The sequence below is a fragment of the Equus caballus genome, chromosome 24, assembly GCF_041296265.1.
Source record: "Equus caballus isolate H_3958 breed thoroughbred chromosome 24, TB-T2T, whole genome shotgun sequence".
NCBI classification, from domain to species: domain Eukaryota; kingdom Metazoa; phylum Chordata; class Mammalia; order Perissodactyla; family Equidae; genus Equus; species Equus caballus.
In genome coordinates, this window is record NC_091707.1 from 56,998,010 (window position 1) to 57,021,635 (window position 23,626).

The 23,626-nt window shown below is 57.4% G+C and overlaps 2 long non-coding RNA genes across 2 annotated transcripts; one reads left to right on the forward strand and one right to left on the reverse strand.

Moving 5' to 3' along the window:
• Positions 1 to 88: 88 nt before the first annotated feature.
• Positions 89 to 1,496, forward strand: LOC138920555 (uncharacterized). The gene is made up of 2 exons (XR_011431945.1): positions 89 to 857; positions 994 to 1,496. It is a non-coding gene; the product is annotated as an uncharacterized lncRNA (long non-coding RNA).
• A 7,321-nt stretch (positions 1,497 to 8,817) lies between these two features.
• LOC106782531 (uncharacterized) lies at positions 8,818 to 21,525 on the reverse strand. Its single transcript, XR_011431797.1, has 6 exons — positions 20,886 to 21,525; positions 13,360 to 13,432; positions 12,922 to 13,265; positions 10,529 to 10,676; positions 9,890 to 9,978; positions 8,818 to 9,097 (listed from the first exon to the last, which is right to left on the reverse strand). It is a non-coding gene; the product is annotated as an uncharacterized lncRNA (long non-coding RNA).
• Positions 21,526 to 23,626: the final 2,101 nt, after the last annotated feature.

Consider the following 23,626-nt stretch of genomic DNA (forward strand, 5'->3'; position numbering starts at 1 on the left):
CCGAGCCGCTGGCCTGGAATGGCTCGCGGCTCGGGGCGGCGGGCGGCGGGGGCTCGGGCCGGGAGGGGGTCGGCGCCGCCGCCAGTGGAAGTCCGGGCTCCGCCGAGCGGACTTTCTTCGTCACCCCACGAGTCATATTTCGGGTCCCCTTTGCGCTGACCCTCTGTGACCTTGGGGAAGACCTCCGGGACTGGTTTCCCGTCTGTTCGTGGAGGGGTCAGGGGGTATGAGGTGTGAACCCGTACGGGTCGCGGCAGCGTTCTGCCCCGCCAGGGTTCGGGGTGCCCTAGGCTGCCTTTCCCGGGGAATAGAGGAACGGATGCAGACAGCTGTTTATGGGCGCCTACTGTGTGCCAATCTCCGTGCTAAACATACTTGATTTCACTTCATCTTCTCAACCCGAAGTGGTGGGAATTGTGACCCCCCAATTCACCGACCGGGAAATCAGGGCTCGCAGGGAGCTGGCCTCCAAGTGAGGAGCAGCCAGGAGGGAGGCAAGTGCTTCCGCTGCTTTTCTTCAGGCATTTGTGGTGGACTGGGCCCCAGCCTCCCCACAAGGGGTGCAAAGTTTGGGGTGCCACACGTGCAAGCTCCAGAGGTTACGCTGAGACCCCACCTCAGGCAGGGTGGCCTTGCAGGCCCATACCACCCCTCAGGGGGGCTGCTGGAGACCAGCACATTTACAGACTGTGGATACCCTGGGTTGGGGTACAGGGAACGCTGGGCTTGGGATCCTGGCTCCACCTCTGCCCACCTCAGCTTTCTTCTCCTGCCCTCTCTAGGCCTCAGTTTCCCCACAGTTTCTCCCAGTTTTCCTGTTCTGGACGTCTTTGAGTATGACGGGGGGTCAAGTGAATGTAGGTCCTGGGGTTGATACTTGGCCTTTGGGAGCCCCCAGACCCTGGGTGACATCCTGGGAAGGTAGTGCCCCAGGTGAACCAACTGTGGCTCAAGGCTCTAGCCACCCTGTTCTCTTGTCCCCTTCTGCTCAAGAGCTGGAGTCGAGACCTCACACCATCTCTGTAGCTACCAGTGGAATGCGGGCGAAAGGGCATCGACTGTAGGTGCCAGGGCTGGCGGTCTCTCTCCACCCCTCCACGCCCTCCTCCCTCCTCGCTGGATTTCCCGAAGGCCTCTTTCTAACAGTCAAGTCTAACCCTGTTTCTCCACTGCTTGGAAGCTTCCTGTGGACACGGACTTAGCCAGAAAGACCAGGTGGGGCAGGAGAAAGGCATTCCTGGCTGGGGCACAGCTGGAGCAAAGGTCTGGAAGTAGCAGAGGGAGGTGCAGAGGCCAGCCGGGAGGGCCAGGTCACACAGGGCCTTGAAGGCTGAGGTAAGGACCTTGGGTTTGTCCTGAGGACCTGGAGGTAGAGGTGGAGGAGGTTTGGAAGTTAGTAAATTATTGTATTTAAGGCATACAAAAAAATTATAATAATCATGAATGCCTAGGAGCCCACGATCCAGTTGGAGAAATAATACGTGGAGAAATCTGAAGGCCTATGTGTCTGTCCTGCCCCCTAACCAGCCCTAGGCCTTTCCCACGGTGGCAGCTGACCTTGTAACACTCTCCATCATGGCACCAGTCGGCCCTCACGCTCAGCGGCCTGCCTTTTTCTCCCAAGGTCACTTTTAGACTCATCCCCTGGGGTACGTGCTGTGCTGGGTCACGCGTCGTCTCTGCTGGTGGCTGGCACAGCGTGTGTGGTCTCCCAGTGCTGCTGTGAACGTCCCTGCCCCCTTGGGGGCCATTGGGCTTCTGTGCAGGGGGAGGAGGGGCAGTGCGGGCGTGGGGCGTGCCCCTCCACTGTGGCTTCATATGCCTGGGTGCTGCCCTCTGAGGCTGCTCCGGGGACAGTGTGAGCAGGGAGGGAAGGGACAGCTTCCCTTGGGAGGGAGGATGGACCTGGGGGGACATGAAGGGCTGTGGGCAGAGGATGGGGAGGATGGCTCAAGTCCCAGAAAAAGTAAGGAGGCCTGGGGACTGCCCTGCCCAGGCCCTGATGCCACATGGGCAGGGCCTGCTCACCCATGGGTATGGGTTTGACCTTTGACCCTGTCGTGCTCCCTCTGGGACCCGACTGAAGACGTACTCCCCTCCTGGGAGAGCTTGTCCCACCAGGGCAGGCATCGTGTGTGCCCAGGCAAGGAGGTGTAGTCAGCGAGGTCAGCAAGATGGGGAGGACTCTGCGCAGAGGAGCCGCCCGGGCTGCCGTCGATTTTCTCCCTCCCTCTGGCTGCTGAGAAGTGCAAGGGGAGAGGGTGGAAGCCCACCAGTAGCCTGCTGGCCTGAGAAGGGGTGGTGGGGCCAAGGGGAGGCATGGAGTTCACTGGAGAGAAGCAGTTGAATTCTGTCTAGATTCTGACCAACTAGGGTGGGTGTGAGAGGGAGAGAACAGTCCAAAATGCCTCCCAGGTTAGGCTGAGCCCTGGAAGGACGGGGAGGCGCAGCGAGTGGGCGTTCATGAAGCCTGTCAGCGATGGTGGAGCGTCCTTGGCAACTGGAGGTTGAGAGGAAGCTCCAGCTGGTGATAAACAACTGGGGGGCATGGTAGAAAGAAGACACTTGAGAGAAATGAGGGTGCGGAGGCCGGAGCCAGGACTGCCAGCTCCTAGGGGCGAGGAAGAGGAGGACGACGGAGCCAGGAGGAGGCGACAGGCCCTGGGAAGTCAAAAAGACACAGGGTTCCTGGAATTCAAGTGTCCCAAGGAGGAGGGAGTGGTCAGCTGGGACAAGTGTCACCAGCAGGTCAAGAGGATATGGCTTCTTGTGGGTCAGGGAACCTTTACAAGAGGCCATGGAGTGGCAGGAGCAGCCTAGCTGGAGAGATTGGGGACAGGGACTAGAGCAGGGGAGAGGGGGAGCTGGAGGGCAGGTGGGTTAAAGAATGAAGGAGTGGGAATAACACACGTGTGTACATGTGCACAGGCGAGTGTGTGTGCATGCAGGCACGTGTGTGTGCGTCTGTGCACTGTGTGTTGACTTACCACATGGACATGCTCCCTGACCTGGGCCCCAGCTGCCCCCAGCACGGCCTGCAGAGCCCATCCTCAGAGCAGGGCGTGCGGAGGTGGCCTGGCCTGCAAGCGCTGTTCAGGGTGTGTGCTGCGCTGCAGGGGCCGGGGGGGGGGGGGGGGGGGGGGGGGGGGGGGGGGGGGGGGGCGGGGGGGAGCTTCCTCTGAGAGGAGGCTGGTGCCGGACGTGCTGGGTCCTAATCAGCGACTCACAGCTGTGGAACTCCAGCTGACTCCACCTGCCTGAGCTCCAGTCTCTTGACTGTGAAATGAGTCAGGTGGATCTTCAGATCTCAAAGGAAGGAGTTTCAGGGCCAGGATTGGCCATAGGATGGGAAATGGCCAGGACCAGGAGAGAGGGTGGGGACATCCCACCACCCTCCCCAGCTCACCTGGCTCCTGCCCTTCCACCTCCTGGCTGGACCAGGCCAAGCCCACCTGGCCTTCAAGGGTCCGCACCACGGGCGCTGGCTCCTCCCTTCCTCTGCCTTCTCCTCCTGGAGGGCTGGGCTTGTCCCCACCTGCCCTCAGGCTCAGGCTTCCCCACCAAACTCTCCAGCCCATCCAACCAGTCCTTCAAGGCTCAGCTCGAGATGCCAGTACAGGTAAAATGAGGTGAAGACAAGTGACGTCCTGGGAGCCAGAGTCCAACATACACGGCAAGGGAGTGACATTGAGAATGTGTACAGGGCCGGCCCCGTGGCCGAGTGGTTAAGTTCGCGCGCTCCACTGCGGCGGCCCAGGGTTTCGCCAGTTCGGATCCTGGGCGGGGACATGGAACATCAGGCCATGCTGAGGCAGCATCCCACATGCCACAACTAGAAGGACCCACAACTAAAAATACACAGCTATGTACCCGGGGGCTTTGGGAGAAAAAGGAAAAATAAAATCTTTAAAAAAAAGAGAGAGAATGTGTACAGAGCTCCTGCAAGCCAGTTAGAAAGATTAATCCAGGAGGAAAACGGGCAAGGGGCATGAACAGGCAAGTCACACGTTGGCCAATAGACACATGAAGATACTCGGCTTTGTACGAAATCAGCAAATGGACACTCTCTTGTATTACCTGTTGGCAAAAACCAACGAGACCCATAACAGCCAGCACAGCGAGGTCAGGTCGCTCTCCCAAAGAGGAGGGGAGGGCACCTCGACAGGCCCCTCTAGTAGGGAGAACACTCATGCCCTTGGGTCCAGCACTCTCCCGGGTAGGCATCTTATCCCAGATAAATACTTGCCCTCATGCCAAGTCCCACATACGATGCCCACTGCTGTGGGATTTGTTCACTTGTTTAATTCTTTAAAGTTTTATAAAAGAATTCAGGCTTAATTTTATATTTTATTTCCAACTATTTCATCGTTAAACCTTTGAAGAGAATACAGGTGACTACCAAGTACCCAGGAGGCCAGGTCACTGCTGTGTTTTTTGTTTTGTTTTTTTTTGAGGAAGATTAGCCCTGAGCTAACAACCACTGCCAATCCTCCTCTTTTTTGCTGAGGAAGACTGGCCCTGAGCTAACATCCATGCCCATCTTCCTCTACTTTATATGTGGGACACCTGCCACAGCATGGCTTGACAAGGGGTGCATAGGTCCATACCCAGGATCCAAACCTGCAAACCCGGGGCTGCAGAAGCGGAGCACAGGAACTTAACCGCTGCGCCACCGGGCCGGTCCCTGCTGCTGCGGTTTTAATAATGAAAAACTAGAAACAACTCAGTGACCACCCAGGGACCTTCCTGAAGTTACCATAATGCGTGATTTTGTCTGGGACAGTCCCTGTCATCGAAGCATAATTATACTAGCGTCTGGAGTAGAAGGTGACTCATATGCCTGTCCCATAACCAGTGCACACACAGGCAGGGACCAAGTGCCTGAGCGTCCTCACCTGAGAGTGGAGATGAGAACGAGACCCCACACAGGACGCAGCCGTGCCTGGCACGGGGCCAGCCTCGATAACTGAGCTGCTAGGGTTAATTTTTAAATATTTCGATATAAAATGTTAAAAGAAAAAGCATATGTTTTGTTTTAAAAATACTAGAAGCCGCACACGGATCTGTTGACAGCAGTGCCCCCTGGGGAGAGAACCAGCAAGGTGGAGGGAACCCTGTCAGTGTATTCTCTGTACCTTCTGTGTGGTTTGAGTCATTCACAAGGGGCACATAGTCAAATATTATTTGTGTAATTAAGGCAAGTTTTAAGGAGGCAGTTCCCACTGGCAAAATGCCGTCTCGTCTCATGGCCATTGTGTCGCTGACTTGCACAGTGAGCTAGGTCGGATTGCTGGCCCCCTTTACACGCAGGGAGTCTGAGGCTCAGAGGAGGCACGGGGCCTTGCCCAGAGGGGGAGCGTCTAAGTTTCATCGTGTCCCCAGAAGGGAAGGCTTTGGTTTCATGAGTTCCTAACCCCCTTGCCATGTCAGACTCCTTCCTGAAAGCTGATGGAAGCTGTGGCCCCTCCCCCTGGAAGTTTCTCCCACTCACAAGAGGGGAGGAGCCTCAGATGCAGCTGGGAGGGTGGGCTGGGGCCCCTCCACCCCTGGCCAGGGGGCTCAGGTCATCAGCCAGCACTTCTAAGCAGCTTCTCTCATCACTTTATTCAACTAACAGGCCCTTGGAGCCTGTTCTGAAGGCCAGTGGGCAGGAGAGGCTTTCTAGAGGAGGAGTCACCTGCCACCCACACCATCAATCAAGTCCTGAGGGCTGTGTGCAAACACCCCTCCTCACTACTTAGTCAGCCTCCCTGCTCCAGACTGCCTGGACTCTCCCAGACCCAGCTTCAGCCCCAGCCTCCTGCAGCCTGAGGGATCCTGTCAAAACCAAGTCAGCTCAGCCCCTTTTCTGCTCAGAGCTCTCCCTAGCTGCCCATCTCAGACTAAAACCCCTGCTCTGCCTCAAGGCCAGACTCCTTCCATTCCACTGGAAACCTAGGCCTTCAGCCCTCAGAGCCTCAGGGCCCTTGCACATGCTATTCCCTCTGCCTGGACCTCCAGTCTCCAGAAGTCTGCATGGCCTCATTTCAGGTGTCACCTGGCTAAAGGAGCTCCCCTAGCCACTCTAGCCTTCTAACACAGTGTCCTGCACTTCTGGGGGTTTCTCCTCTGTCAGCTCACAGGGCGGGGCCTTCCTGTCCCTGCAGGACCCTAGTAAGCGCCCCATAAAAGCTGATGGCTAAGTGAAGAAGGAGTTAATCAGGCTGGCCGGGTGGAGTCAGGGCGTGCTGGGGTCGGGGAGCAGGCAGCGATGGGAGCCAGGCAGGCCTGATCAGCCCATGGGGAGTGGGGACGGTTCCGATGCTGGGGAGGGCTGGGAACAGGAAGCACATGATTCATCCCAGCTGCACCAGAGTCGTGGCCACTAGGGAGCCCTGAGCACCAGGCAGAGACTCAGCCGAGGCGCAGCCCAGGTCGGGCAGCAGCAGCGCAGGAGTCTGCGGGACACAGGCCTGGCTCCTCTGGGCGGAGGCCAGCTCCGGCCACCTGGGGCGGGAAGTGGGCAGGAGTAGGAAGCAGAGCGAGGAAGATGCCCCGCGCTCTCCCTGACCCTCCTAGCACTTCAGGCCTGAACTCCTGCGTGGCTCTGTGACTTTGGGCGCGTGCTGCCCTCTCAGGGCCAGGAGCCATCTTTTGGAGCCCGGCTGTGCCGGCCTCGCCAGGTGCAGGCCCTCCGCGCTCAGGCCTCGGGACGAGGAACACCCAGGGCCGTGGGACAGCACAGCCCAGATGGGCGGGCCAAGGGCAGCCCCCACTTCGTCTGCGCCTCCCACTTATTTCCCACCCTCTCATCAGTAAATAGTTGTGGTTTGCAGTGAAGTGAGTCAGAAAGGGAAACTGAGGCCGGAGAGCTGGGCCTGGCCCAGGTCACGCAGCTCAGAGGAGCCCTAATGACATCAGCGGCGCCAGTGCGTCAGCCGCACGCAGGAACACTCCCCCTTCCGGAGACCCCGTGCCCAAGGGGCCTGGATCCCTCCATCCTCAAAATCACTTTCTTTTAGGTGACGCGAGGGGAAACTGAGGTTCGAGGAACCGGAGCCACTTGGCAAAGGCCCGGAACAGGGGGAGGAAGGGGCAGGCACGTGGACTCGACTTCTTGGGCCTGTCGGGCTCAGGGCTTGGAGAGGGGGTCCCCTTATCGGACCCGCCGCAGGGCCATGGGGAGGAGGGGGCGACTGTGAGCCCGGCCTCAGTTTCCCCACCGGCGTAGGAGACCAGAGCGGGAAGCGGTGTCGAGGCGGGCCGGGACCGGTACCCCCACCGCCCTGCGCGGGCCGACACCGCCCCCTGGCGGCCAAGCGCGTCATCGCAGCCCGCAGCCGGTCACGGGGCCCAGCGAGGGTGCGGAGCCAGGACGCCCAGGTCGCCAGGGGCCAGGGGACGTTTGAGAGCCCTCGCCCCAGCGGCGGGGTCCGCGGGCTTAGGTCTCCACCCCGGAACATCCTGCACGCTCGCCACCGCCGTATGGCCTCCGCAGCCAGGCCCTTCCCACTCTGGGTCTCATCTCCGCCGTCAAATAGCCACAATCCTGCCCACACCACGCCTGGGGCCACTCGGGCGCCCCCTCTGCCTCCTCCTGCCGGCTTTCTGCCCCCACACTCCGCCCCCGGGGTTAGCACCCCCTCTCTCTCCTCGTGGGCGGGGACCTGGCCAGCGCTGCCCCGATCGGCCAATCAGAAGTCCTGGGGCGTGGCGGGGAGGGACCGATTGCCCGACGGGGAGGGCACGAGCAGCGGGCAGTTGGGCCCCGCCGGGGTTCCCCTCCCCGCGCCTCCCTCTGCTGAGAGTCCTCGGACCCGGACAGATCGCCGGGTGCGGAGGGCAGCTCTCCCGGCGCGGAAGAGGCAGGCGAGGGGCGCTTCAGTTTCCCCGTCTTCGAAGTAGGGACGATGGCTGCCCCTCTGCCCCCATCGAGAGACAGCCCCAAGGCCCCTAACTCGGTCTGCAGGCCGCAGGGGTCCCTGGTGACTCGCACTGCCAGAGCCCTCTGCCCAACCCCACCTCTCCCCCAGGGAACAGACCTTCTCACTAGCTGGTCCCTTCGCCTGGAATGCAGTCCACCCAGCTGAGCATGCTCGTGTAAGTGGCCTAATTGTACCTCCCTCCCCAGAGGCTTCCTTGACCGCTGTCACCGGCCCCTTCTCTCAGCCTTCCCAGATGCAGGTTGATGAGGCTCCCAAGCGCCTGCCCTGCCGAGTGTTCAACGTACCCCAGCCCATTTCACAGATGCAGATACTGAGACCAGAGTGGTCTGAACAGCCAGACACAGGGCACTCAGCTGGGAGGTGATGGGGTGGGAACCTAGCCGTCCATTGTGACCTGCTGCTGGCCCATCCCTCTGTCACTGGGCTGCAAGCCTGTCCTCTGCTCTCACTCCAGGGATCCCCCAGGACACTGCTGGCAGAGCCCACTGAGGGTCCAGTGCTGTCCAGATGGGGGATCAGGAATCCCCAGGAGCCACCCCTTCTTCTGCCACCCTTTGTCCAATAGGGCACTGAGGTCCTGGAGGGGCAGGGAGGGCCCTGCCAGGTGTCACTAAAGTCCTAAGCTTTCCTGGATGCCCACTGTGGAGGCAGCACAGGCCTGGACTGGTGAGGAGACAGATCACTAAGGCCTGAGAGGGGCTTCCTGGCCCCAAGGAGGGGGGCAATTGGGATAACTGCCTGCCATCGAGAGCAGTGGACAGGAAGGGGGGAGGGAGGGGAGAAGGGTGGATGGGGTGCAGTTACTATGCTAATGAACCCTGAGAGAGAAATGAGACTTCCACCGGTGTATCAGCTGTCTACTGCCGTGTAACAAACAACCCGCAACAGTAGCTTGAACAGCAATGATTTTTTATTTCTCAGAACTCTCTGGATTGACTGGACAGTTCTTGTGCTTTGTGTTGTGTCAGCTGACATCAATTATACAGCTGCAGTTGGCTGGAGGCTCAGCTGGGGTGAAACCCCAAGGCAGCTTCCCCATGTGGCTGTGGTTCCTGTTGGCTGGCGGCTGGGGCTCAGCAGGCTGCCAGCTTGGGCCGTCATCCCAGGGACTTTGGTTCTCCTCTACTTGTCCTCTCCACATGTCTGACTTGGGCTTCCTCACAGCATGGCAGCTAGGCCAATGGGCAAGAGCTTATCAAACCTCTATTTCCATCACTCTTGCTAATATTTCATTGGCCAGAACAAGTGATGTGGCCAAGCCCAGAGTCACTGTGGACTGAGACCTCACAAGGGCATGAACACCAGGAAGCGAATGGTTCATTGGGGGCCAGCAACATTACAGGTTACCACAGCGGGAAAAGAATGCAGGGGGACAGGGGACAGTAGACCCTCAGGGGCCAGAATAACCACGGACAGCTCCTGAAGGAGGACGGGCTTGGCCATAGAGGGCCAACAGCTCCATTCTCCTCCCTGCTCCCGTCCTGGGGCCCATGGAGGCAGGAAGGCAACCAGCCACTAAATGAAGACATAAACTGTGAAAACGCCTGATTGGAGCTAAGTGCTCTGTGGACAATGAAAACAGAGTGATGTGACAGTGTGCTGGGACATGCGGGATGGGGCGGCTGCTTGAGATGAGATAATCATGGAAGCCTTCTCAGAGGAGGTGATGTTTAGGTTGAGCTCTGACCAACAGAAGGAGTCAGGCTTGAGGAGTGCTGGGGGAAGTGAATTCCAGGCAGAGGGAACAGATAAAGCAAAGCCCCTCATATGGGAATGAGCTTGGCAGTTTTGTGGATTGGAGAGAAGACCAGGGTGGCAGGCGAGGAGTAGGCAAGGGGGCAGGCTGGGCAGGGCCAGATCAGGCTGGATCTTATAGGCCTGGACAATGAGGTTGGACTTTTCTCCAAGTGCAATGCGGTGCCACCCAAGAACAATATGACGGAATCTCGCTTATTTCTACTGACCGTCTACTGCATGCCAGGCAGTGTTCCAGGCACTTGGGACTCGTCAGTGAACCAAACACAGAAACAGCCCTGCCCTCGTGGAGTGCGATCTGATTTGGGAATTCAAAAAAGAAAAAAAAAAAACACTGCTGAAAGGGGACAAAAGTGGGGTGCCTGAATAGAAGGAGAAAGAATGGAGGAGGAGGGACTGTCAGGCATAGGAAATAGGGGGTGAGCAAAAGAAGGTAAATTCTAGAATCAGCATGGGAGGTAATCTTCATGATGTTGGGTTAGACAAAGAGGTCTTAGATATTTTTTCTACAAAAGAAAAAAATTGATAAATTGTATTTTGTCAAAATTAAAAACATTTTCACTTCAAATAAAATGAAAAGTAAGCCACAGGTTGAGATAAAATGTTTTCAAATCATATACCCAGAATATATCGATATATATCAAGAATTCTTAGAACTTAATCATAAGACACACAACCCAGTTTTTAAAAGAGGCAAAAGATTTGAACAGACCCTTCACGGGAGAAGATATACAGATAAGCACATGACAAGACGTTTAACATCATTAGTCATTAGGGAAATGCAAATTAAAGCCCCAATGAGATACCACTACAAGCCTATTAGAATATCTAGAATTAAAAAGACTGACCATGCCAACTGTTGACAAGCGTGTGGAGCATCTGGAACTCTTGCACATTGCGGGTGAGAGCGTAAAATAGTGTGGCCACTTTGGAAAACAGTTGGGCAGTTTCTTACACTTGCTGCATGACCCAGCAATTGCACGCCTAGGCATGTGCCTAAGAGAAATGAAAACACATCCACATAAAGATCTGGACTTGAACATTCACAGCAGCATTCTTCATGATAGTGAGAAAATGCAAACACAGGTCCACGTGGCCATTTAAAGGGTGAATAGATCACCAAATTGTAGCATGTCCATGCAATAGAAATTATTCAGCAATAAAAAGGAATTGACTACTGACACAAGCTACAACAGGAGGAACTTAAAAAACAGGATGCGAGGTAAAACAAACCAAACATCTGTCATCAACAAGAATGTATTTACACTTAAAATTGTGTTAAAATGCTAGATCTCTTAAAAATAGAGAAAGAGGGCCGGCCCCGTGGCCGAGTGGTTGGGTTCGCACGCTCCTCTTCGGCGGCCCAGGGTTTCCCTGGTTCGGGTCCTGGGCGCAGAGGTGGCGCCGCTCGTCGGGCCGTGCTGGGACCGCGTCCCGGGTGCTACGACTGGAAGGACCCACAACTAAAAAAGATATACAACTGTGTACCGGGGGACTTTGGGGAGAAAAAGGAAAAATAAAATCTTTAAAAATAATAAAAATAATAAAAATAAAAATAGAGAAATAAACAGAAAACTACATAACGTGTGATTCCATTTACCTGACGTGTGTAGAAAAGGCAAATCTAGAGATAAGGAGAGCAGGTCTCCGAGGAAGAGAGCAGGTCGGCGGTTGCCTGGGGCTGGGGTGGGAGCTGGGACTGACCGCACAGAGGCACCAGGAACATGGCCGGGGCGGGGCGGGGAGGAGGCGGCGATGAAAATGACCTAAAACTGGATTGTGGTGATGGTTGCACAGCTCTGTAAATTTTCTAAAAAATCATTATGTCCTTACAACTGGGGGAATTTTACGGCATATAAATTATACATCAATAAAACTCAAAAACAAAAGGAAAGGAGCGAGGGCGAGGCCTTCGGACGGGCTGCGCTCCGCGAGAGCCGCGGGGCGGGGCAGCCTGAGCCCTCCAGGTTTCAGGCCCCGAACCCTTGGGGCCTCTGTAGTGCTGCGGTGTCCCCTAGGTCAGGAACCCCAGCTGGGCAGGAGCCCGGGTGCTGTGGGGTGACTTCTGAGTTGTTTACAGAAAACCCTCCGGGAGGGAATGAAACCTGTTTTGAATGATAAATGCTCGAAAACCACAAGAAGTTAACCCCCAAGTCTGAATTCTCCCAAACTGGGGAAATCAGTTTCCTTCCAATAACGCGCTCCGGGCCCAGGGGAGGCCCCGCCCAGCTGCACGGGTGAGGCGGGCAATTAATACGGGGCAATTAGGGACGCTGCTGTGTTGGGGTGGGGGGCCTGGCCCCCTGGCAGACGTTTCTGGGAGGGAAGATCCGTTGGGAGAAGTAGATCGAGTGTGTGCCTGGCGGGGAGAGCAGCACACACACGCCAACCCCTGTCCCCCGCGTCCTGTGGGGACAGGGTTGCACTGACTTGAGCCTGAACCCAAAAGGTACCTGCAGACCCCCGCGCTCAGAGACTCGCTGAAGAACCGGCGCAGAGGGTCCCAGACTCCAGACAGGACACCCTGGGGCTTAAGACAAGGTCAGGAAAAGCTCAGGAGCTGAAGCCCGCACTGTGGGGCTCCCTGAGTGAGAAAGGGGCACTGGCTCCCCCCGCCACACACACACCCTGCACCGACCAACTCTCCAAACACCAAGACCCAGGTGCCTCCTTAAGAGAAGGGGCGCAGGCGAGTCTCGGCCCAGGGGCAGGACTGCTCCCCCGCTCCGCCCCCTCCCTTGGTTATTGTCAGGCTTGGGGTTCACAGGGCAGTCAGCTCAGACCCTCTGGCCTGCCTAGGGTCCTCCACATCCGCTCCTTGCAGCCCCCCTCAGACTACCAAGGGCGCTGTTAAACCTGAACATGCCCTGCCCACGCCACCCCCTACGCCCGCCACAGGAGCGGGGAATCTGAGAGCGGACCACTGGGAGAACTGCAGCCCACCCCCAACACGTGCGAGACTGCTCTCCCCGGGTGATTGGACCAGGAATGGACACTTGACCAAGGAGAGCCCATCCATAGGCTGGCCAGTGACCTATCAGGGGTAGCCTGGTGAGAGCAGAGCCAATCAGATGCCTCCCTGGGATCTGGCGCCAAAACGGTCGGAGAGGGACATGTGGGGCCTTGGGTGGCATCCGGGTGCACTAAGTCGGGGTTAAGGTGAGGAGAGAGAGGAGAGCAAGCAGGGCCGGAGGCTGAGGGCATGGGAGAGGGAGAGGCAGGAAGAGAGGCCCAGGCTCACCTCCGCTTAACCAGCTCACATTTTCTCAAACCCAAGCCGTGCCCGCAGCGGGGGCTGACTTCCCGATAGCACACCGTCTCCACCGTCAGCCTCCAGAGTTTGTGGTTATATCACCCGTCTTGCTTCGGCGGCTCCAGGTCTTCGTGCTGGGCGTGTGGTGCACTCGTTTGCTCCGATGTGGGTTAAAGTGAATTCCCTACCATCAAAAAAGCTTCCTCGTTTGTGCCTCATGTTCACAGCAGCGTTATTCACAGTAGCCAAAGGGTGAAAAAACCCAAGTGTCCACGGGTGGGTGAAAGGATAAATGACAGGTGGTATATCCATACAGTGGAGTATTATTCAGCCTTAAAAAGGAAGGAAATTCTGTCACATCATGGATGAACCTCGAGGACATTATGCTAAGTGAAATAAGCCAGTCACAAAAGGACAAATACATACATGATTCCGCTTATTTGAGGGACCTGGTGTAGCCAAATTCACAGAGACAGAGAGTAGAATGGTGGTCCAGAGGCTGGAGGGAGGGAGAGGGAAGCTGTTGTTTAAAGGGGACAGAGTTTCAGTTTTGCAAAATGAAAAAAGTTCTGGAGACGGTTGGTGGTGATGGTTGCATAGCAATGTGAATGTACTTAATACCACTGAATTGTACGCTTAAAAATGGCTAAGACGGGCTGGCCCGGTGGCACGGTTAAGTTCGCACGTTCTGCTTTGGTGGCCCGGGGTTTGCCGGTTCAGATCCTGGGCGCAGACCTGCACACCGCTTGTCGTGCCATGCTGTGGCAGGCGACCCACATAAAATAGAGGAAGATGGGCACGGATGTTAGCTCAGGGCCAGTCTTCTTCAATAAAAAGAGGAGGATAGGTGGCAGATGTTAGCTCAGGGCTAACCATCCAAAAAAAAAAAAAAAGGCTAAGATAGAAAATTATATATTATGTGTATTTGGTCACAGTTTTACAAAATGAAAGTCCTCCACGCACCCAAGAGCTCACCCTGCCCTGAGATCCACGGTCCACGCACAGAGCCAGCCTGGAGGGCCTCTGCGCTGTGCAAGCAGAAGCCTTTGCCTCCTTACCGGGCTGGCCGTGGACCTGGTCAGGGCCAAGGTACCAAGTCAGAATGCCTCACCCAGCCAGGCCTTGAGACGCTGCGTGAAACCTGGGCACTTGGCTCATCTGCAAGGAGGCATCACAGTGGTCAGCGGGAAAACTCGAGATCCGAGTGGCGGGCAAGCTCTGCTGCCGGCCCCGTCAGTCCTAAGCGGAGGGCCTTAGGAGCCTGGAAGTCAGAGCAACAGGTGGTGGGGAAAGGACACGAATATTCCAGGGGTCAGCTGGATCTGCTGCACGTGGCCACCTGCAGAGAAGCCTCACAGCAGGGCAGGAGACCCTCCCAGTGGCCTCACTGAGGCTCCTCTTCCTGGAAGCAGTGGTGGAGGGTGGCCCTGCTCACGCTGGCCTCAGTGACTGCTTTTCCAGTCTCCCAAGTCTGCCCAAGACAGCTCCTGAAGGACACGGTCTCCTGCACAGAGTGGAGCCCGCCAACAGGTCCTCTTTAAAGTTCTTGGCTGCCTGCTCTGTGCCAGGGAGGAAAACAGCGTCCTGACTGCCACCTGGCCCCCATGCCACACTGGCCTCACTGGAGAGTGAAAGCAGAAAGGAAATGGAGGCTCAGAGGCCAGGGTCACACGGCTGGTAGCATCAGAGCCACAGCGGGAAACCAGTCACTTTGACTGCAAAACTTGCACACTCCTAAACTTTGCTTCTCAACTGGGAGCGTGAGTACCTCGTGTGAGCGGTGGAGGGGGGAATGCTGGGCGGGGACTGGGGAGGGCCACAGCATGGACAAGATCAGCTTCCAGAGCATCAGGTTTACTCAGACACTTGGGGTGGGACATGGGGAATTGAGTGGCTGTGTAAAACCTAACTTTTGGGTTACTCAAGCATTCTCACATTAAAGGGGCAGAGCACAACACCCACAAGGGTTTTTTGATGAATCAAGGGATTTTGCGCTAGCGGCAGGTCCACCATCTCAGTTCACTGGCCTCCACAATTAAGAAAACTGTGGGGTCACCCCGTGGCCGAGTGGTTAAGTTCACGCACTCCGCTTCAGCGGCCCAGGGTTTCTCTGGTTCGGATCCTGGGCACGGACATGGCACTGCTGGTCAGGCCATGCTGAGGCAGCATCCCACATGCCACAACTAGAAGGACCCACAACTAGAATATACAACTATGTACTGGGGGGCTTTGAGGAGAAGAAAAAAAAAGACTGGTAACAGATGTTAGCTCAGGTGCCAATCTTAAAAAAAAAAAAAAGCAGCCATTGGTGGATAAGTTCAAGAACGCTGCATTTCATCTGCCACTTTGGGAGGAAGCACCTCCCTGTCTCATGATTTGCGTCATGATGTCCCACCCAAGGGTGGATGGGTCCCCTGGAAAGGCTCAGCAGGCACGTCGTTTGTGGCTGTCCCCCAGCCCCCCAGGCTGGCAGCCCGCATGCCAGCCCCTCGCTCCAGACTCCTGCTCATCTGTTACCTCTGAATCACAGAGCAGTGTGGGAGGGAGGCAGGCAGAGCAGGGCGCCCTGTGCCCGATTGACAGAGGAGAGAACTGCAGCCCAGAGAGGCCAGGGGCCCAGACAGCACAGGAGGAAAGGCCAAGAGGCCAAGAGGCGGAGAGGTGCCTGGCTGGGGGCTGTGGCCCCAGCCCCTCGTGCTCCTCTGGGCTTGATCCTGAGTCCAGCTGCCCGGCCACTGCCAGACAGCATCTTGGAGAGAGGTGGGGACTGCTGCTTCCCTCACCTGTCCCTGCGGGGTGAGGAGGGCTCGGAGAGGGCTGCAGCTCCGCCCTGAGACCCTGGACCCTGGGATACCCAGGAGGTGACAGAGCCACTGCCCTGGACCCAGCGGGTAATGGCTGTTTGGGCCTCCCAGGCTGAGTCACTGTGGCCTTCCTTCAGTCTGTCTGATACCCGGGGGCCTGCGCCCAGCCACCCTGGGACAAGGGGGAAAGGAAGGTGCTTCTGAGAACGTAGCCCTGGGAGAGGCTCTGTGCACTCAGGGGGTTGGGGACCCATGAGGGGAGGCTGAGTGGGGGGTGGGGGTGGGGGTCCCATCCACTTCCTTTCTGCTGGAGCTTCTCCACTTTGAGAAGGGATTTTGTTACTGCTGCTGTTGTTGGGCTTCTGAGCGAGATTCCCAGTGCAGAGGGGTCAAGCTACTAACCGACATTTGGGGCCCCTGCAGGCCCTGAGGCATCCAGGCACAAACCCCAGGGCCTACTCTGCACAAGGCCTGGCTGTTCCTGGTTGGGCCTCCATAGAGAAGACACTGTGGGAGAGTGAGAAGAGGACTGGACCGTGTCACACAGACCCAGCAGAAAAGCCACAATAACAGTGGCTTCAACAAGATGGACATTGAGTTTTCTCTCATACTCGAGATGTTTAGAGGTGGCTGGGGCTTGTTTGGTAAGTGGCGTCACAGTGTCAGGAACCTGGGTTCCTTCCATACTGTGGCTCTGCCATGCATAGTTTTCATTTCCAAGATCACCTGGTGGCCCAAGATGGCTGTTGAAGCTCCTGCCATTATATCTGCATTCAGGCAGTAGGAAGGAGAAAGGGGAGGAGGGTGTGCCTTTCCCCTTAAGGACTCTTCCTGAAATTAAACACTCTATTTACATCTAGGCCCAAACTCAGTCACATGGCCACACCTACGTTTAAAGGAGGTTGAGAAGTGCCTTAATTCCAGGCAGCAAATGCCCAAATAAACTATCAGGGGTTCTCCTCCCGTGGATCGATCGCTGGAGGTGGTGGGGGTGGGGAAGGGAACCTGAAGGATCCGATGGTCTCTGCTCTAACCACTGACAAGCTGTGTGCCCTTGGGCAAGCCCCTTCACCGCTCTGAGCTCCTGTCTGTGAAATGCAGGTATGGGAAGACTGTCTCCAAGGCCCCTCCCTGCCCTGGCATTTCGTGACCCTGAAGCAGGGAGCCCAGGGAGGTGAAACCAAGGACAGAAACTGCTCCTGTGTAAAGCTTTCCTGTTCCAAGGTTTATAGATTCGCAAGAGCATAAAACTTGATGATTTATTTTCAACCTGCAAACTGATTAATGCAGCCTGGAAGACTGATAGGGGGGTGAGCTGCAATGTGCCTGGGACCTACCCAATGTGGAAGAGCAACAGTCCTGGAGGGCTGGCCCAGTGGCACAGTGGTTAAGTTCATGCGCTCCACTTTGGTGGCCCGGGGTTTGCCGGTTCAGATCCCAGGTGCGGACCTATGCACTGTGTAGGTGAGGAAGACACTTCCTCTACCCGCTCTGGGTCCTTCTGGCCAGACGACGAATTAAATTCACATGAGCCAGAATAACAGGAGAAGATTAAACAAAGCTTTATAACGTGTACACATGAGAGAGGCTCAGGCAACCTGAGCAACTCAGCCAACTGGCCGAGGCTGCCTGTTTAAGTATCTTCAGCTGCAGACAAGGAGGACATTGGGGCAGTGGTTTGGGGCTTCAAAGGGGAGGAAGGCAACCCACGTGGAAATGGAAAAGCAAATGTTTAGTAAATAGAACTTTGATAAGAGTGGGCTTAGCAAGGATCCTCCCAGTCTACCAGAACCCACAGTTATCTATGGTGATGGCCTGTCCTGGGGACAGGCCTTTATTGTAAATTTCTTTTAGGCAGTTGGGGGGAAAGGTCGAATGTTCCTGCTGAGTCTGAGCCTTTATTGTCTTCAGCTCAAAATAGTCCACATACCAGAGTGGTGCATCTTGGGGCAGCCTGCCCTGAACCCCATCAACCACTTGGCAAGCCATGCTGTGGCAGCATCCCACATATAAAGTAGAGGAAGATGGGCATGGATGTTAGCTGAGGGCCAGTCTTCCTCAGGAAAAGAGAAGAATTGGCGGCAGATGTTAGCTCAGGGCTAATCTTCCTCAAAAAAAAAAAAAAAAAAAAAACGAGTTCTGGAGACAGACAGAGGGTGAAGGCTGGAGGAGGATGGGGTGGGAGGGGGCCTGGGAGTCAGCCCAGGTCCTACAGAGACAGGAGGGAGCTGAGGAGACAGACATGACAGCTGGGCATCTCTCTTAGGGTCACAGAGGTGGTGGGGAGAGAGGACCCAAACTCAGGATGGATGCCACCAGGGAGGGACGTGGGGGCCTGGGGAAGAGGGACAGTGGGCAGGGAGAGGAGGTCACCACCAGCAGCCCAGAGGGCTCTCTGGGGCCGGGGCCGGGGAGACTTTCCCTCACAAGCCCTTCTGTGGCTTTCTTTTGTCCGAACCCCGTTCCATGGATTACAGATACTAAAGAGCTCTAAAAGCCTGGAGTCGTGAGAAGTCGTCTGGCCTGCCGGAATCAGGGAGCCAAGCTGCCCTGGGGAGGGAACAGAGCCGGGCTCCCGGAGACGCCTGTTGCTGTTCTCACGCCTCTGAGGGGCTGGAAGGCGACACTGGGGTGGGCTGGCAGGAAGGGGCCTGCTGTCGGGAACTGTAGGGGGTCTGGCTATGAGCCAGGCCTGGGGTAGTGGCGTGCGAGGTGTGTGTAACCAGAGGGCCTTACCCGGCAGCCGGGCACTTGGAGCGGCGCCTCCCTCCTCCCTTCCTGTCCCCTTGGCACCCACCTCCATGGGGTGGCCCAGCAGCCAGGCAGCAGGGAACCGTGTGCCTGGGACACGGCAGATTTCCTAGTCTTCCTCTAGGCCTGGGCAAGCCCCAGAAGGGCCTGAACTTACTGTGGAATGGGGCAAGGGGGCCTGGGGAGGCAAGAAGGACATTCTCTCTGTTTCAAGATGGGGGCTCAAGCTGTTTAATGCAAAAGACATGTGATCTTGGTGGTTAAGAGCAAGGGTTCTGGGCCAGACTACTTGGGTTCAAATCCCGAGTCCTACACACACCAGCTGTGTGACCCTGGGCAAGTTACATAACTTCTCTGTGCCTCACTTTCCTCATTTGCAAAATCAGGAGTTGTGAGGTTAAGTGAGATCCTCTATCACAGTCCTCGGAGCAGCCTAAGAAGGGGCTTAGTAAAAGCTATTAGAACGATCAGTATTGAGTATGATCAACGACAGTGTTGGGACACGCCATGTTGTCGTATGGCCCCTGACCCGGCCCCGACAGGAGCTGAGGGCCCCAGCCACACCGCAGCCTCGCAGGCCAGTGCAGACGGCCCACCCGCTTCTCTGGAGGGGCAGACAGCGAGCGCGTGGAGGGGAGGCTCGCTTACAGGCAGATGCTGGCTTCCTGCTGCCCACGCCCAGCGGAGCCCCCTGCACTGTCCGTTGTAACAAGCTCCTGGGCAATTTCTGCGCAGAAACTCTGGGGGTTTCTGGGGTCCCCTGATCCCTTAAAGCTCAACCGCTGTGGAGAGGTGACCTCCCAGGAGGCCTGGAGTAAACAACAGGCCCCTCAGCGTGCTGGACATGAGCATCAGGGATCCCAACATAGTCCTCCCCTGAGGGCTGCAAGGCCTGGGACCAGCCACCCCACCTGCCCCAGCCAGGCCCCCTGACCACGGCCCTCGGGGGGCCTCCATGGCCATGGCAGCCCCAGGCTCAGGACAACCCTGCTCTCTCGGTAGCTGAGCCCCTCTCTCCATGGGTCCCTGAAGCGGACGGCCTTCCTCCTCGGGTAGGTGAGGACGCAGGACCAGCTCCCCACCCTCCCAGGGCAAGACCTGGAGTCTCTCTGTTCCTGTGTCTGTCACCCTGGCTGTGAGGGCCACAATCTCCACCTGCGTCCTGTCAGGGTCCCAAGAGGCCCAGAGAAAGGTCCAGTGCTCAAGGCCCACTGACCTGGCTTCAAATCAGCTCTGCCACTTCCAGGCTGTGTAGCTTCAGGCAAGTCACTTAACCTCTCTGAGCCCATTTCATCAGTAAAATGCAGATAACGTGAAATTCTTGTGAGGCTGTGAATGGCATGTGTTGATTTGTTTGTTTCTGTCCATTCAGCCCTCTGTGCCATGTCCTTGGCCCCCAGAGAGGGAGATGCAGGGCCCTGGCTTGGAGGTGCTTGCTTCAGTGGGGGAGACGGCAGGTAAACAGGCAGTCAGGGCCCTCAGCTCTAGTTGATATAAATGCCAGGAGCTTGACGACACGGGAGGGGGGACGTTAATTCTAACAGAGGAGGTACGGGAAGAAATATCTGCAGGATGGACAGATGGGGGAGGAAGGAAGAGCCTTGCTGGTAGGGGGCACAGCGTAAACAAAGGCATGAGGTGTGAGCCAGGGTGACAGGCAGTGTGCAGGACAGTGGGGGAGACAGGAGGGGCCTGGGCTGGGAGGGAGGTGCCGTCTGCAGGAGGAGCTGTGGGGAAGGGCAGCTCGGCGGTCAGGGCTTGAGGCAGACCTCCAGGCCCCCTGGCCCCCGCACCACCCGGGGATACCTACGGAGAAACTGGCCACGGGCAGAATCTGCACGAATCCAACCGTCACCCTCCAGTGGCCGGCAGTGCCCGCCTGGCCTTCCAAGACTGGGGGTGGGAGGGCTGGGTCCCAAACGCCCGCCCCTCCAGTGGACCTGTGTTTTGTACAAGGTTCCAGATGTTTAAACGCCAGCCGGCAACCTGGCTGCCCAAGCAGGGGCGTCCGGGACCCCTGGCCTGGCTTCTCACACAGCGCTGTGTCTCCTTATGTCAGCCCTCAGCAGCCACTGAGGCCGAGAGCCCCGGGAAGGAGAGCAATTTGGGAATAGCAGACACTTTGTGGCTCGAAGGGCACCCCTCCCCCGCACCGGGGCGCCAGGGTCCCCTCTGCCCTCGGCCCTGAGCAGCCGCTTGGGCCAGGGCCAGCAAGGCATCCTCGAGGAGACCACAGCCCTGTTCTGAGAAGGCTGGGTGGGTGGGTGGGTGAGCTCCGTGGGAGCCCAGTTTCCTCATCCATAAGTGGGGACATTGCTCCCTCCCGGTGACCCTGCAGGGCAATGAACTGAGCCTCCGCGATGGGGTTCAGCCCCTACAGGCGGCAGATTCACTCACCCAGAGGTGGAGACTGGGAGATTCCAGAGAAGAAGCCCAAGATTCTGTGGGAAGGTGCTCCATTCCAGCGGGCCTTGCTGCTTGGGCCACATCCTGGGAGACTGAAAGAAAGCATCCAAGCCGAGGGCCAGACAGTGAAAGAGCTCACGTGACACCCAGCGGCCCAGCTCTGGCGGACGTTCTGGGTCCAGGGTTCCCTGCTCTGGGGTTCTGAAGTCTGGGATGCCAGGAACTGGGTTTTGAGGTCCTGGGTTCCAGTGTCTGGGGTCCACAGCCCCTCTAGCCACCTGGGAAGGAGGTGAAAGTTGGGGGGGCAAGGGCAGCCTCTGAAGCCCCGTGAACCCAAGCACTCAGAGCCCCGACCCTGCCCAGGCAGCCAGCAGGTGGGAACCAGACGCTCCTCAGCTGTCAGACGTGGGGACTGAGGCCCAGGCCTTTGGAGAGCGCCAGGGATCTGTACCAGAGCGCCTGTGGGCCGGGGGCTTGGGCGACGACCACCCATGACCCAAGACAGCCTCCTCCCCTCCTCCATCAGAGGCGAGTGTGGCTCCTCACAGGAGGCCACTGCCCATCGGAGTGCAGCCTCTCTGGGTGGGGAGGATGGAGGCCCTTCCCAGGGAGCCAGAGGCTGTTCTGCTCCTTCTTCCAGAGCTGGCTGCTTCCCACCCCCATCCGGTCTCCTCCTCCGGAGCCCGGACTGGCTGGCTCCTGCCAAGGACGCCCACGGCCTGCCAGGCAGGGTAGGGGAGCCCGCACATGCCTCACCCCACCCCCATCCTCAAAGGTTCCTCTTGGTTCTGGGCCTGTCTTCTGGAGAGAAACTGAGGCCCAGGGGGATTCAGGGTGCCTCCCCAGGCCCCGAGGGCCCGCAGGAGTTCCCAGACACACTTTGAAGACTGTGCTTCAGTGGGGTCTCCTCCCCAACTTCTTTTCAACCATGACAGTGGTGAAGGGGAGGCTCCCGGGCCTGGAGCCATGGGGCAGGGGGGAGGTGGCGGGGCTTCAAAAGGGGGAGTTGGCAGGGGTCCCGGCAGGAGGCCTGGCTGGGAGAGAGACCAGGGCCCCTCTGGTGCTCCCTCCTGATGCCCCCTCACCCCACTCCTCAGCCTCCCCTCCACACTCAGGATTCTCCCAGCAGGCTGCCCAGCAGGCTAGGAGGGGCCCTGGGGCCCAGCGGGGCTGCAGGGCCCACACACTCCCAGGGCACACAGAGGAGAGTCACAGTGGGACTCAGGGCTGGGGCGGAGCCAAGCGGTGCCTCTCAGGAAGGGCGAGCACTGCCCCTGCGGCTTTGTCCCAGGGTGCTCGGCAGGGCGGCGTCTGCATTCAGAATGGAGGAGGCCAAAAATGAGAGAGCTGGAGCATTTTGTCCCGTCTGCTATGGATTTACCCACGGGTCGAGTGTGTGTGTCACTGCACAGTCCATGTGGGTTGAGTGACAACTGCATAGAGGCATATTTGTGTGTATGGGGTGGGGGATGGGTGTGGGCTGGAGATGTTCCCCCAGGTGATAATCTCTGTTGCACACTCACACTTGATCATTGGGATATCCAGGGCAGACTTCCTGTCCCAAACATCCCCCTGCCCCTCCACTAGCTTGTCTGAAATTCCTCCATTTGAGCATCTTCTGGGTAGAGCAACGCATTCCCTAAGATGGAGGGGCTGGGCCCAAGCCTGGAAAACAGCTCCCTGGACAGAGCCCCATGTCCTCTGCAAAACCTCTCTGAGTGGCAGCTTCCTCACCTGAAGGGCAGGTGAGTTCTCTGCTCCACCCCAGACGCACAGGGATTCAGTGCCAGCCGGCCCCAGGATGCTGGAGCTGTCGCTATGATTTGGGAGGCTCCCATCTCTCCCTGCTCTGCTCTTTCCTCGGGAGGCGTGGCGCCAGCTCTCAAGCACCTGCCTGGCCAGGTGCCCTCCCCAGCAGGGGACGGTGGAGCTCTGTCCACGGCGCCAGCTCCCTGTGCCTCTGTTTTACCATCTGGAGGAGGAGAAGGGTTTCTTCAGCCACGCTTTGTCCTCTCCAAAGGTCTCCTCGTGTCTGGTTCATTCAGTTCTCGGTTCCTGCCTTTCCTTTTGTGCCGTCTTAATCTGAATCCCTTCAAACTGCCCAGGCCTGGATCTTGTCTGCCTCCCAGAAGCTGTGTCCCAAATGTGAGAGCAGCAATCGGAGATCCCCACGGATGGGTGGCGGGGGTGGGGGAGCCCAGCACCCAGCCTGCATGGCTCCTTCCTTCTCAGTGGCTCACACAGTCACACCCACTCCAGAGGGGAAGGAGACTGAGGCTCACGAGGTGCACACCGCCCCAGGGCCCCCATTTGACTTCCATGCACCTAAGGCACTTCGCCTTCCCGGCTTCTTCCTCCATAAATAATATGAAAGTTCTGTTTTATGTCTGCATTGGTATAAAGACGAATATACTCATAATATATATGAAAACATTTTCTTCACCCTAAAAGTTTCTTTTTTTTGGAGGGGGAGGAAGATTGTCGCTGAGCTAAGATCTGTGCCAATCTTCCTCTGTTTTATGTGGGATGTCACCACAGCGTGGCCTGACAAGCTCCAGATCCGAACCCGGGAGCCCTGGGCCACCGCCGAAGCAGAGCCTGCGAACCTAACCTCTACACCACCGGCCGGCCCCCTAAAAGTTTTTTCTTTCTGATTTTAAAGAAAACTGAAACATTTCATGGGTCCCTCAAAGTCTGGTGGCCCCAGGCACCGTGTCCCCTGCATCTGAGGA